The sequence below is a fragment of the Microcaecilia unicolor genome, chromosome 1, assembly GCF_901765095.1.
Source record: "Microcaecilia unicolor chromosome 1, aMicUni1.1, whole genome shotgun sequence".
NCBI classification, from domain to species: domain Eukaryota; kingdom Metazoa; phylum Chordata; class Amphibia; order Gymnophiona; family Siphonopidae; genus Microcaecilia; species Microcaecilia unicolor.
In genome coordinates this window covers 659,051,834-659,063,962 of record NC_044031.1, presented here as the reverse complement: position 1 = coordinate 659,063,962, position 12,129 = coordinate 659,051,834, and the positions used below count along the sequence as shown (strand labels likewise).

The window sequence follows — 12,129 nt, the reverse complement described above, 5'->3', positions numbered from 1 at the left end:
CTCAGCATGTCAGAGATCTGGTTGAGGAAGACTAATGATCCAGTCGAACATGAAAAGAACGGTCTGCCAAAAAAGATTAAACCAGTTTAACACTGTCTGAGAAATTCTTAGGTTTGTAACCAAGACAAGAGCACTGCATGATCAATTAGATTGAATGCAGCAGAAAAGTTGACAGAAACAGCCAGAGTGACGTAATGGTTATGTAGAGAGAGTATACATCACAGAGAACGGAGTCAGAATGGTTTCATTACAAGAAGCTGCCCTGAAACCAGATTGGCATGGATGTAGAGCAAGTACCTTTTTAGAGAATTGATTAAGTTGCAAATAAACCACTTTCTTAACTATTTTTAATGATGTAAAACAAAGGTTTGAGAGAGGACGGTAATGGAGAGGAAGAGAGGGATCAAGAAAAGGCTTCTTCAAAATCGGACGCACAAGGCTTCTTTTCAAGCAGATGGGAACAACCCCAATAAGCTAGAATTTAACCAGTAAAAGCAAGTAAAGCACAAGTTGTATATTAGATAATTTTATTCAAGAAGATAGCAGAGGGTCCACAAAGCAAAAAGTAGGGGCTGAAAGCCAGTAAGCGGAGCTTGTTGCCCTATCAATGTTATTATTTTGGGTGTACCATGATGGCAGTAGCTGCGTTGGGGAGAATTAAAACCTCCTTGGGTGGAGTGAGTGGAGTCTGGCTTCAGCCTTGTGCCATCATAACTGAAAACAGGTCTAGATAAAAATGTCATTTTTAGTCATGGATGTTTCTGCCAGTTCAAAAATCACTGTTGGGACAACTTTTGGGCTCTCCCAAGTCCTGTCCAAAACATGCCCCCTTGCTATTTGGATGAACTGCATTCTTAAACTTCCTAATTCTGACTTTTCAAAATTGGGATTTAGATGTTTTTAGCAGATGAATGTTTAAGGCATTTTGAGGCGTCCATCTACTTTGAAAATGAGCACCTTGTCTTTTTCTCAGAGAGCTTGAGTTGCTGGATTGCCTGTATTTGTTGAACTACTTTGGCTGGCTAGAATAGTATGGGAATTTGGGAAGCATACAGCTGAAAATCGCTGAGAGCATACTATGCCAGGTAGAAAACTGAGCTACTGTTATAAAGATAGTGCCAGTTGAAAGAATATTGGGGGGGGGGGGGGGGGATGTATATTGAAGAAATATATTTGTTAGCCTTGCTTTTCTGAAGTAGGTTCTGAAATCTGTAAGGCTGTTTATAGCTATTCTGCATGCTGTTTTAGATTCTTTAATTTGTAATTTTTCAATGCAGCAGCCCTATTGTTAGTATTTACTAAACTCCACCTTATCTGGCATGTAGGTTAAAGATAAAGGGCCTCTTTTACCAAGCTGCGTTAGTGATGCCGCATGGCAATGCTGACAAAGCCCTTTGAATGGGCCTCATCAGCATTGTCATGCAGGAATCGCTAGTGTGGTTTGGTAAGAGGCCCAAAGATAGGTCATACAAGTAGAAGGAGAAAGACAGAAAGTATACTTCATGTACAGAGGTCACAGTAATACTTCAACACCTGAAAACTGAAATCCAAAGGCTGCTTCAAAGAAATGAGTTTTGAACATAGTCCTAAACATTTTTAAAGGACTGTTCACTACAGAGGTGAAGTGGGAGATCATTCTCTACAGTTTGGGAGCTAAGAAAAAAAAAAAAAAGCAGAGTGTCTAGTGGATTTGTATTGAGTATGCAGTGGGAATGGGTGAACAAGATGTGAACAATGTAAGGGACTGACTGGAAGTTTAGGGGATGATCAGTGGGCAAAGATGAGCTAGATATAAAAACTTAAACTGGAATTGATATTTAACTGGTAGCCAATGTAGCTATATATGTATTGGAGCGACATGACTGTGTTTGAGGGTACCACAAGGAAATGGAGCATTTAAAGTAATTTTATAATTGAGTGTTGTAAATAGAGTTGTAATAATCAAGATGTGAGATTGATTCATGCACTTTCAGAGTTGTCAAGGTTATATCCTTAAGGTCAATGGAGGGCATTAAAATGAAGAATGCTGACTGGTGGTTGTTGGGGGGGGGGGGGGGTGTCTTTTGGGAATGCCGGCAAGAATCTCTTCATAAAGGCAGGTAGTAAAACCAAATCCATCAGTCAATAAATGATGGAGCTGGTTTGCAGGCTTGACTATTAATATATTAGGATTTAATCCATTATTTTGTATAAGGATATTTATTCCTCCTTGCTAGATCACCAGCGATCAAGGTTTCTTGTTTGAAAGAAATGCATTGGAGAGGGTCTGTACCTATCCACTTAACATATAGAAAATCATATGAACTGTACTATTCTTACATACAACCATCGTTTTTAATTGTTTATGGAAAACGTGTGCAGAGTAAAATAAAATGCTAGAAGTGTTGATCCCCCTACCTATGTTTGCCTCAAACACCAGCAATTTGATGAATCCCCTATGGGTTTTCTTAGAATATCACCCAAAGCTGAGCTCACTTACTACTATTTGGGTTTCTGCCAGGAACTTGTGACCTGGATTGGCCGCTGTTGGAAGCAGGATTCAGGGCTAGATGGACCACTGGTCTGACCCAGTATGGCTATTCTTGTTAGTTTTCATGTAGACAGTAACGTGATCTGTATGAGATTTAACGGCAGTCATGTCGTGTTTAAAAGAAAAGTCCAGTCATTAAAAAATAAAAAAACAAAACTTTAACCCGCAGAGATACTTAAGTTGTTTTTTTTGTTCTTGGTCGATGCCAGTTTTTGAAATCTGACCAAATACATATTTTATGAATAGCACTTGCCCAGCGCTTAAACATTTTCTTTGTAAGAGCACTTACTTAACTAAGATTGTCGATTTAAAACAAACAAGCAAAAAAAAAAAAAAACCAAAACCTGCACGGATGTTGTACAGCTTACCGAAGCGTATGTACCGAAGAAACTGATGAGGTAATGTTTCAGTACCATGTGTTCATTACCAAGACGGAAACAAGGCTTTTATTTTGTAAGTAGGCGATATCCCTTCAGGTTACTCGATAAATAATAGGCTTCAGTACGTTAAGAACATTTTTGTTTCTAGAGAAATCAAGCTCGATATACGAAAATCTTTCAATCCTTTTCTACATATTTTCTGTTTGCAGATGTAAACATTTCAGAGGACTCCAAGGGGGAGGAGACTATGGTCTATCACGTGGTACGACGGTCAATGAGGATCTACGGGGCGGGGTCAATCGTTATTTGTCAGTCCACTTAAATGGGTACGGCCCATTTTCATTTACGGAGGTTTTATACGACACTAGTTATCTCCGCGGGTTTTACCTTTAAGTTCCGTCTTCCAATCGGATACCTCGGTAGGGCGGGTACTACGCCTCGAAATCGAGTTGTGATAGGCGGAGGAGCTCAGGGGCAAGCAGAGTCTCAGATTGACGGCATAATTGTCCAATGGCGCTAATAGTATAGCTCTTCTCCACCTCTGGCGGCAGCACTGCCAGTCGGAGTTAGGAGGAGGCGGGATTTCCCGGGTGACAGTGAAGCGGGCGAGAGACGGTTACTCCATCTTCCCTCTAGTTTTGGAGTTCCCGGGATATTTTCCCCCCGGCTTTGCGGAAGTTTCTAGTTTTAAGTTTCCGGTTTCAGCAGTGTTCTTTGCTAGTTATTTTGGTGCGGGAGTGGCGGCTTTCCATAGGCCACAGCCTCCTATCCTGCGCGGAATTTCTAAGGCCCCGCACCTCCCCTTTTTCTTTTGGTCCGCTTTTTTTTTTTTATACCCGGCGGATATTTCTTTCCCCACTGGGTTTTTGTTTTGTTTAAAACTGAAGGTGAGAGTCCTCGCAATACATCCCAGGAGCTTCTGGTGGTTGGGGGGGTCGTCGGAAAAACATCCAGCGCCGCTGTGGCGAGGCTGTCTTCTGAGGTGAGTACGTGAAAAGAAAAATGAAAGGGGGTGGGTGGTAAAGCTCTTCAAGAGTACGGACTGTGCCACCCTTACTTCGTTCCCTGGCCAGGGCTGATCTTGCCGGTCGTCGTACCCTCCCTCTCCCCGCGGCCAAGAGAGTTTGTTGGGTGGCTGAGCGCCTGTAGGATAGACCCGTGTGGTTCGTGCCATGAGTACCGTCGCGCCAATTCAGAGCCCTTGCTAATCGCGTTTATGTACCTCGCGCCGGGTTTGTGGGTCACTCAGTGGTGTTGGTGTTCTGTATTCGCGCTCGTGTGTATCTGCCCGCGTGCAGTCTCGCGCCGGTATTGTGGCTCGGAAGCGCGTGTGTATGTGTGCGCGGCGCGCGCCACTGCCCTACAGTCGATGGTCCGGGGTAGCTGGATTTTCCTTTTGCTCCGTACACATGCCTGTACCGCTTTCTTCCTACTGGACAGGAGGTGTAGAGAAGGGAGCAGTGAGTTTCTCGCGGTTAATGTTGAAAAAATATGGTGATCTGGCGCCAGGACTTATGAGAGGGGGAGGAGGACATGGTGATGTAAACACCACCAAGTACAGACGTTTGCTTTTCTTTTTTTTTTTTTGGAGCAAAGTCTTTTTAACCGAGTTCCCTCTTTAGAAGCGCGGAGGGGAGCTCCTTCGGGAAAAGGCAGCCAATAGCGCGTTTAGGGAAAAGAGATACGAATCCATGCGGGGACTCCGTAAGATGTCTCGTACCGGCTGCCCGCACGGAGAGTGAGCACTGAGCTCAGCTTTTTTCCTGCACTTGGTTTTAGCTGTATTTGCTCCTCCCATTTTCCCTCCCCTTTTCCGATCCGAGTCTTTCGTTCGCTGAATCTTCTTCGTCCTGTTCGCCGCACGGAATCTTGTTGGGTCTTAGCGCGGGAAGGCGGCATTGGCAGTATGGGCACTGGTCTTTTGCAAAGAAGTGCAGGTAGTGGAGGAAATGTGGTTACTTTCCGCGCAGCGTATACACGTGCTGACAGCGGCCTCAGGACATGGTTAAGGAGCTGCTAGGTGAGAGAGAGGCCTTCGTAGCACTCTGACTGGAGATGCTAGCCCTTTGGAAATTGGCATTTGTTGCAGGAAGCCTGGAAACGTCTTAATGGAGTGGAGGTGGGTGAGCCCAGCCCGTTATCTCTACCTATTTTTTCTGCCACATTGAGCTTACTGAAGAGAATTAGAGCTTTTTCACCGCATTTTAAAAACTTGTGCCTAGGGTTAGCACGCCTACTTTCTATGTGCTTGTGAGAGTGACTAGTAGGCATATTTTCAAAGCACTTTGGGAGGCTAAGTTCCATAGGTTCCTATGGAACTTTGGGAGGCTAAGTGCTTTGAAAATGAGCCCGTAGGTGAAGGACCATGGAAGTATTTGTTTCGTTTCTATGGGGAAAATCCTCCCAAAATAGGTCTCGGTTTGTGTAATTTTGCTGTTGGAGGTGCTTAAATTGGTGTTACATTTACTCTAAAACATTTGAATGTAGGCTTTATCTAAAATTCTCTTAATATTTTATAAGTTGAAGTGTGTTTTGTTTGTGTATCTAATATAATAATTTGCTCCTCCAACATTCCACTGGGATCATAACCACCTGCTGACATCACTCTTCCAACGTTCTAATGTGTGTCACTGGGATTGTAACCACCTGCTGACGTCACTCCTCCAACGTTCTCCGTCCCCCCTCCCTCCCAGTTCCATGGGACCCTGGAACTGGGAAGGAGGGAGGGGGACACTGGAACTCGGAGGGGGAAGGGGAGAGATGCTGCACATGGATGGATGGAGGGGGCAGGGCACAGAGGACGTTGCCTGCATATGGATGAATGCAGGGGAGAGAGCATAATGCAGGGGAGGGAAGCAGGGAGGGGATGACCCTGGAACTCGGAGGGAGGGGGGACCCTGGAACTGGGAGGGAAGGGGGGGCCCCTGGCACACACTCTGTCACACACACACACTCGCACATTCACTCTCTCTCTCACACAGTCACTCTCACGCACACTCTCAACATACACACTCCGAGGAAAACCTTGCTAGCGACCGTTTCATTTGTGTCAGAAACTGGCCTTTTTTACTAGTGTGTATATATATATATATATATATATATATTAGGAAGAAAGGACAGGTTAGGCATATTTTAGGTCTTTGAATTCATAGTAAGAAATACTTCTAACACTTGTGACACAGACTTAAGTATTATATAATTAAGTCTTTACACTAGCCAAAAAAACCCAAACTTTCTCTGCTTACCGTTAATTGAATAAATGTTTTGCCTCATTGCTGAAATATTATCCAGCATTACAGGACTTAATTTATTAGTTTTAGATTAGCACACAACATTCAACTAGCTTCATATCTCCACAAAACCTGAGTTAGATGGATCCAGAAAATACTAGTAAAACAGTTATATTGTACTTGGTGCCTCATTTTTGTCTAATGTTGATATCATAAGAGCAAAGGTGGGTTTTATGAAGCTGTGTGTCTGGAAAGGTAAATTGGGAGGAAAAGAGAACTCTGTATATACTAGTAATAGTTTGGTTTTTTTTTTAAAGAAAAAATAGTATTATGCTTTCATTCATGAGCAGATAACTAGGGCAGGAGTTGATGGTGTGCCAAAAAATGCAGTTTTCTATTTTCAAGAAGATGTCATGTAAGGCAAGAAGGAGAAGAAACTCAACTGATTCCCTTTTTTAGTTATATCAAAGTAATCTGGAGGTTAGGGGGGGGTAGACATTTGACTATTCAATCCAGTGTCCCAGTGGCGTAGCCAAGGGTGGGCTGGGGTGGGCCCAGCCCCACCCCAGCCCCACCCACTTTAGGTTCAGGCCCACCAAGTAGCAGCACTCCTATAATGTGCCTGGCAGGGACCCCAAGCCCCACCAGCCAAAAACTCCCAACAACTTTTTGCTGCTGGTGAAAATCTGCTATTTAAAAGGTATACGGGGGAGAGGGGATGTTTGAAAGACCATATGGCATGCAGGCGAGAGAGGGAGAAACCAAATCACTTGTAGGACAAGGCGGAGTGCTGCCCACCCACCTTGGGTCTAGGCCCACCCAAACTTGGGTGTCTGTCTACGCCCCTGCAGTGTCCTACAGTCTTCTGTGTCAGATCTCCTTTCTCTCACCCCATGTCATTCCATGTGTATTTTTTCTGATTTCCTCTTCCATTTTCTTCCTCCTACCTGTGTTTTCCAACATCATCCACCCCCATACCAGTCTAGCTTAAAAGTGATCTTTCGTTGATCCTTGACTTTGCACATATGCTACCTGCAGCCTGGTTGAAAGCTTTCCTTCTGACCCCTCCTCCCCCCATGCGGGAAAAAGAAGTGATGTCAGAGGAGGCAGAACAGGACAGGCTACAGGTAGCATATGTGTGTATCTGGATTCAGGGACCAACAGAAGACTACCTTTTAAGGTAGTCTGGCAGAGGGGATTGAGAAGGGAAGATGTGAACCCTGGGTAGGGGGAGGAAAGTGAGCTGTAAACCTGGAGGGTGTCACTGATGGAAACTGTTTAATTATACAAAACTATGACCAAGGCAGTGAGCTCCAGCAGCCAGAGGAAGAACTTAGTGCTGCTCACTACCAAGTATGTGTTGCTTTTGTGGAGGTGAAGGAGAGGTGCTGGGCAATGGGAGGAAGGAAGGGAAGAGAGAGAGAGAATGGACCCTAGGAAAGAAAGAGGGATAATGGATCTGGGAAAAGTGGAGAGGTGGGGAAGGGTTGGATTTGGGGGTGGGGAATTCAGTCTTTTAGGGGCGGGGAAGGGGATAGGATTTGATATATTGCTTTTCTATGGTTACAATCAAAGCAGTTTACATACTATATACAAGTACCAGGGGCAATGGGAGGGGGGTGTTGGTGACTTGCCAAGAGTCACAAGGAGCTGCAGTGGGAAATAAGTAAATACAGCTCCTTTAATTGCGCGATTAATCGTGATTAAAATTTTTATCAAAATGCAACCCTAGTAATCTTTCTTTAAAAATCAAACATGGTACTGGAAGATTGGAGGGTGGCCACTGTAAAGGTTCCAGAGGTGATCCGGTAATTTATAGATCAGTGATCGTGATGTCTGTTCGGGGCCAAATGGTAGAGACTATTATAAAGAACAAAATTACAGAGCATATACATAAGCATGGATTAATGAGACAAAGCCAACGTCGATTTAGTCGAGGGAAATCTTGCCTCAACAATCTGCTACATTTTTTATTCGCCCTTTCTAACGTAGATAAAGGTGAGCTGGTCAATAGTGTGTATCTGGATTTTCAAAAGGAATAGGGTTAAATGGTTAGTATTCTCAATGGAGAAGGGTAGACAGTGGGGGTTCCCCGGGGTGTCTGTGCTGGAACAGCTGCTTTTTAATATATTTATAAATGTACTATAGATGGGAATAGCTAGTGAAATTTGTTGATGACACAAAGTTATTCAAAGTTGTTAAATCCCAAGTTCACTATACAAGACTGGGATACTGGGCATCCCAATGGTAGATGACTTTTTATGTGAGCAAGTGCAAAGTGACACGTAGGAAAGTGGAATCCAAAATATAGCTATGTGGTACAAGGTTCCACATTAGGAGTCACCACCCAGGGAAAGGATTTAGGTGTCACTGTTGATAATTGAAACTTTCTGCTCAGTGTGCAGTGACGCCTAAAGAAAACAAATATAATGTTAAGAATTATTAGGAAAGGAATGGGGAAACAAAAATGAGAATGTCATAATGCCTTTGTATTGCTCCATGGTGCAACTGCACCTCAAATACTGTGTGCAATTCTGGTCACCGCATCTCGAAAGATTGTGGAATTAGAAAAGGTACAGAGAAGGCAACAAAAATGATAAAGGGCAATGGGATGACTTCCCTATGAGGAAAGGCTAAAGCAGCTAGTGCTCTTCAGCTTGGAGCAGACACGGCTGAGGGGAGATATGCTAGAGGTCTATAAAATACTGAGTGGAGTGGAACAGATATGAATCGCTTTTTTACTCTGTCCAAAAATATTAGGACTAGGAGAGGCATACAGTGAACGGTTTATTTAGACTTTCTATGCTACCCATACTAACGTGCAGTGTACAATCAAATAATTCAGAAAGAGGAAAGAAACTACAATTTTAAAAAGGACAGGAAAACATTCACAATGAAGGATAGAATTCAGTCAGCCTATAGGCTGTATCGAAGAATAATCAAAATAAGCAATTAGCTTATCCTATATGCCAGAGACGAGGATCTTGCTTATCGCCTGGATCAGATCTCAAATGCCTGGCTGAAGAGCTAAGTTTTTATTGCTATTTTGAACTCCTTCAAAGAGGAGATACTATGTACATTTAAAAGTAGTTTGTTCAAGGTAGCATGGGCTAAAAAATAGAAGGCATAGTGTTTTGGACCAGGGAGAGCTAGATGATAATAATAGAATGAAGAATGTGATGGAGAGTATGGAATTGTGAGAGCTGCAAGATAAATCTGGAAAACTAGTCTAAAAGCCTTTGAATGTGATAAGTAAAATCTTGTAGATAATTTTTTGTTCTATGGGTAACCAGTGATTCCCCCCCACCTCGTGAACAAAAGGGTAAGGTGATATGATGTCTTGTGTGGCATAATAGTCTAACTGCTACATTTTGTATCAATTTGTAACTTTGTGAGTGAGGGAGATCAGAATAACTATTCAAATAATCCAATTTCATTATAAGAAAGGAGAAAATAAGTCCATAAAAAATAACGGTCAAAAAGATATCTTGCTGAATGCAGCTGATGGAGGATGAAAAAGCTGAGCTTATACAACAGGAAAATTTATGGGACAAATGTAAGATTTGAATACAATAAGACCCCAAGATATTGAGTCCACTGGTATAATGGCTTCCAAATAAGGAAATGGTTCTTGAAGGTTTAAGTGACTCGTGACACTGTTTTTTTTTTTTTTCTTGTTCAACACTAAGCTGTGATTGAATAACCAGTCTGCTACACAATCATAAGAACGTAAGAATAGCCATACTGGGTCAGATCAATGGTCCATCTAGCCTAATATCCTGTGTCTTAACAGTGGGCCAATTCAGGTCACAAGTACCTGGCAAAAACCCAATTAGTAGCAACATTCCATGCTACCAGTTCCTAGGCAAGTAGTGGCTTCCCCCATGTCCATCTCAATAACAGACTATGTCCTCCAGGAACTTGTCAAGGCAGCTCTGGAGTGGGCCCAGAGATGGAAGAAAGATTTAGTTGGATAGAGCAGCAAAATATCGTCCACATAAAAATAAATTTGATACCCTTAGCTTTGATGAGGACTGCTAATGGACTCTGAAATAAGTTAAATAGGAGAGGTGAGAGTATGAAGCCCTTGGGGGCTCCCACAGTACAAGGATAGGTTTCCTCTGATACCCATTCTCAAAACAGTCCCTGGAATCCCTAAAAAAGATAATTGAGAGAGAAGCAGAGTAGGATGGATCAGATCAAAAGCAGCTGACAAATCCATTGATGCTGTTATATGTTGTGTTTGTCTAGGTAGGAGTGTAATTAGCCGAGTAATGTTCTAAGAACAGTCTCGGTACTAAAATGAGGTCTAAAGTCCGATTGCCTTGGATGCAGTGCTAGGGTCTTTTCAGCGAAGGATGTCAACTAGAGAAAAGCGATTTTAAAGTTTTGGACTTGTTGCATAAATTCAACACTGGGTGATAGTGGGCAGGAATCGCAGGGTCTAGTGATGGGTTTGTTTTTTGTTTTTTTTTAATCACACTTTGGCTACTGGATGTCCCTACTCTTTGGAAAACTGTCATTGTTTCTCCAATAATCAGTAGCAATAAGGGAAGAAGATTAAGATCTGGTATCTTAAGCCATGAAGAAAGAAAAGGATCAAGGGAGCAAAATAAGCCGCATTGAGCCTGCCATGAGTGGGAAAGTGCGGGGTACAAATGTTACAAAAAAAAAAAAAATGTTGGTCTTAGTGTTGAGGAGTTTTCAGCAAAGACTCTCGGGATTGGGGTTGAAAAACAGACCAATGTCCCCAAAAAACAGTGATGGTCCATTGGACTGGTAGCGAAGTAGATCGATACCTACGTGCATACCATGGTGAGCAAAGTAGATTGATACGTACCATGGGAAAGACAAGACAAAGAAAAGTATAATTATTAGCAACGTTGTTTTCAAGGAACCCATTGTTCTGCGAGAAACTCTCTGCAGCCTTGCTTTGTAAGGTATGAAATTGAAAAAAAAAGTGAAGCTACTACGCAGTAAATATAAAACAATCTGGAGAAAATATTTCTTAACTCGACGTGTAATGAAACTCCAGAATTTGTTTCCAGAGAGTGTGCTAAACCTGGTTAGCAAAAATGGAAGCACTGTTATGGTTTTTTAATCTGTGGATGAATGTCATCTGCAATCTCAGGATTCAGTCTAGCTCTTCTGTCTTCCACAGTCCTTCCTGCAATAGAAGATGTCTTCTCAGAAGATATGCTGGTAGCAGGGATGTACAGGATCCCCCATGCAAATTTTGCCAGTTGTAGCCATCATATTTGCTTTTTCCAAAAAATCAAAATATTATTGTCTGCATCATTCAGACATAAATAACAGTCTATTAACAGGCTTCAAAGCAGAGAGTGACACGGGGATGAAGTTTGCCCCATCCCTGCCCTGTCCCTGTAGTTACTGTAGGTGTCTGTCATTCTGTGAGAGAGGTATTGAGTAATGAGAGAAGAGCTACCTTCATGCAGAAGTTCTGTCCAGAGTTGGTCTAAATGTGCCAACATTTTCCAGTTCTCTTATACATATTTATTTATTCTTAGTCTGGATGTAAATGGCATGGTTTTGTCTCTTTTTTTTTTTTTTAAAGTCTTTGTCTCCTGGCTGTGTCTTTATATATAGATAAGGCCTGTTAAATTTATTTGCGTGTTTTTAATTGCCTTTTTGATGTGCTGACATCACAAAAATTGAAATTTCAAGATTCCAAGGCTCCATTGGAAGCAGCAAACATAGCTGATAGAAGTCCATTTTACAAACTGTACGTCTTATATAACATCTTTGAAGGAGTCCAGACATGGCAAGTGTGTTAGACTTAGTTCGTAAAACTGGATTTCAGGGCTTTATAGTTTGATGGTGCGCTCTAACTTTCTGATTGGTAAACCTGAATATCAAATGAAATTCCTGTGTCCCTTTAAGTCAAGATCATTTGGAGGTTGTTGGTTTTTTTTGTTTTTTTTTTTTTGTTGTGAAAAATTCAGTGTCTTGTAACAGCAACTCATCAGTC

The 12,129-nt window shown here is 42.3% G+C and overlaps 1 protein-coding gene across 1 annotated transcript in view; it reads left to right on the top strand.

The window, feature by feature from the left end:
- Positions 1–3,502: 3,502 nt before the first annotated feature.
- The window catches only part of SIN3A (SIN3 transcription regulator family member A), a 399,111-nt gene continuing 390,484 nt past the window's right edge, over positions 3,503–12,129 (top strand). The window contains exon 1 of the mRNA XM_030186804.1: positions 3,503–3,892. The gene's annotated coding sequence lies outside the window, so the exon portion shown is untranslated. The remainder of the gene's footprint in view (positions 3,893–12,129) is intronic.